At 34.4% G+C, this 3029-nt stretch overlaps 1 long non-coding RNA gene across 1 annotated transcript; it reads right to left on the reverse strand.

The window, feature by feature from the left end:
• Positions 1-278: 278 nt before the first annotated feature.
• LOC107740710 (uncharacterized) lies at positions 279-2555 on the reverse strand. The gene is made up of 3 exons (XR_001640110.1): positions 2516-2555; positions 509-626; positions 279-389 (listed from the first exon to the last, which is right to left on the reverse strand). It is a non-coding gene; the product is annotated as an uncharacterized LOC107740710 (long non-coding RNA).
• Positions 2556-3029: the final 474 nt, after the last annotated feature.

Raw genomic sequence — 3029 nt, forward strand, 5'->3', positions numbered from 1 at the left:
ATTTTTATTTAATACTGGTTATTTAATTCCCTATTAAACATGAATTCTTTATAAATGTTGAGAAAGAGGTTTAGATCAAGACTGTAATTGACATGAGTAATGAAGTCAACACATCAAATATGGACAAATAAAACATCTCTCTTACTGATAATTATTTATTCTCTTTTTCCAGCTCGTCTGCCTGGTCCTGTCATCAGTAGTAACACTTCACAAAATGTATCATCATCACGATCATTAGTGTCCAGTTGTGTGTTTCTGTGTTCAGTGGTGAATGTGGGTCATGTGACTCTCTCCTGGTACAAAGGAAACAGTTTATTCTCCAGCATCAGTGTGTCTGATCTCAACAGAAGTCTTTCTTTACATCTGGAGTGTCTGGATGATTCCTACAGCTGTGTGGTGAACAATCCCATCAGCAACCAGACACAGCATCTCAACAACACTGAACTCTGTCAGGAATGTGCAGGTACATCTGTGATAATATTTTGTGTTTATGTACACATTCACTCACACTAATGACTGTCTCCTTCATATCTTCCAGATGACTCTGTGTCTCTGATAGTGTTGGTCTCTGCTGCTGCTGCTGCTGGATCTCTGTTGATTGTAGCTGCAGTTGGAATCTTCTGCATCTGCAAGAAACACAGAAAAACAGATCAAAAAGGCAAGCATTGTCTACTTTAACCTACTGCATGTGTGTGTATAATGTAAAAGAATGCTCAATATTAGTTCATTGTGTATTTTGTTTCTGTTATATTTTGTTACAGTTCAGGCCCGTGATAGAGAGATCACTTACGCTGATCCGACATTTTACAAAAGACAAAAATCGGTAAGAGAATATATTTCTGTCTATGATGTTTCTGTATTATTTTAGCAGTGAATCCAATTTTAGGTGTGTTTAATGATTTACAAACACAAGCACCACAACAGACATTTATAAAAGCAGCAGATGTATGTTGATGTCTTTCCGTCTTCTACTCTGATACATTTATATTGTAGGGTCACACAAAACCATCATTTAGAGGCATTACAATATTGCCACATCACAAACACTTATATGTCATCCAAGACACATCTATTCTCTCCAAAATGTGAAATTACTATATTATAGGTGTAGCAAATTAGCTTAAAAGGGAAATATTTATAATGAATTATAACTGGTTATAATTAATAATACATATTTAGATTAGATCTTAGAATTAACTGTAGCAGAATCAATATCACAATTATTTGATCTGGCCATCCACCGAGCAGACAATATAATCATTTATCAATTCAAGGAAAGATTATTTTCCTGGCCAAGAAACAGTAGCTTTCCTACTTTATGCAGTACTAGCAGTAGTTTAGCATGTAGCAAGAATCAACATTCAGTGACCCCGTATTGTGAGCAGCACACAGATACAATCAATTGTGAATATGAGGGATTTAATAAATGAAACTATAGCTAACATACAACTAAATTAATCAAAACACATATATACAGAATAAAGGAAAGTAAGGAAAAAGAGAGAAGAAGAAAAGAATGGCAGTATTTCACATCAATTAACCACAACCTAATGAGAATCATCAGAGAATCAAAAATCACCTAAAAAGGGGCTCAAACTTAAACACGCATCTAAATAGTTGTAAATGGTTACTTGCATTGGCTTTGTTGCTGAACAAGAGTCCTGATGTGATAGACAACAGAGGTTATTGATGAGTTCTTTAGGAGTGAACTGGAGGTAATAATATACAGGATATGTGATAGGAAGGTCAAAGAAAGGTTTGTCTGTGAATGAGAGTCCATTTATATGGCATTGTGTGTCTTTCCTATGGGTAAATTAATTGAGAGTTGCTCTGCCCGCATTCCTTTGGGCAATAAAACCAGTGTTATTAGCATTGGTTGCCATAGAACCAGAGGCCTGTTCTGCCTTTTTGAGGTGTTAGCCACATTTTGGGGGAAGGGTCCATAGACCCTCATATTTGGTTTGTTGATTGAGGGGTATTTGTTAATTTTGTTAAAATTGTGTTTCTGATTGGACCAGACGCTACATAGGCAAATTAAAATGACCTAATGAAAATATTTAATCAAGCAAAGAAAGAGAGAAATACTGAAATATTATGTTCTGGCAAATTAGTTGGTTATATATATATATATGCATATATCAATTATACGTTTTTGTGCAATCTGCTTACACCCCAGTAATGGGTATGTTTACACGTGGACCTTCATGCTTATATTTTTCTAATTATGGTAAGTTTTGTACAATTCACAACATACAATTTCATATGAAATCACCACGTTGTAACGAAGTTAAATTTTTCTGTTAGATCATATTGTCTATTCTCCAAACCACTTGGAACCTGGTTTGAAAAAAATTGCAGATTTCTGCTGATATGAGTGTTACTGTAATATAAAGACTGCTCCATTTGTGTATCAGTAAATATAAAGTGAAATGCTTTTTATTTAAAAATGCTTTTTTTTAGCCTATATTTAAAAATATCTTTTAAAAAAAGAGAAAAGAATTAAATATAGACATACCGTCATGTGTTCATTGTATTTTCAGTTCTTGTATTTTGTCTTCATTGCTTTTGTCCCTGTGACCTATTTTCCTGAGTTGCCCTGATTAGTTCATTCGGTTCACCTGTGTCTTGTTAGTCATTATTCCTGCTCTTATAAATATATAAATTCTTATAAATTCTCCCCATTTCTGTTCAGTCCTTTGTTGGTGATTATTGTTGTTAAGTTGGATTTGCTTTGCTGTGTCCTTGTTTCCCTGTGGATTTACGATTAAAGACTGTTGATTGAATTCTCCTTGACTGTGCACTCATTTCAGCAGAGCTACGCCATGACACATACATTATAGGGTATTATTGGCAGGAAGAGGACATATAATAAGTTCTTGATAAATAATTCAGTGAATGTGCATTTGTGTTTTCTTTCAGAGTGCTACAGAACAGGATAATGTGGTGTACGCAGGAGTCTCAAGACGTTGATCAAGTCATCAAAATGTGATTCTGTTTTTGGATTACTAACTTTCTACATCCCAAATACA

Source organism: Sinocyclocheilus rhinocerous, unplaced genomic scaffold, assembly GCF_001515625.1.
Source record: "Sinocyclocheilus rhinocerous isolate Xijiao unplaced genomic scaffold, SAMN03320098_v1.1 scaffold16367, whole genome shotgun sequence".
Taxonomy (NCBI): domain Eukaryota; kingdom Metazoa; phylum Chordata; class Actinopteri; order Cypriniformes; family Cyprinidae; genus Sinocyclocheilus; species Sinocyclocheilus rhinocerous.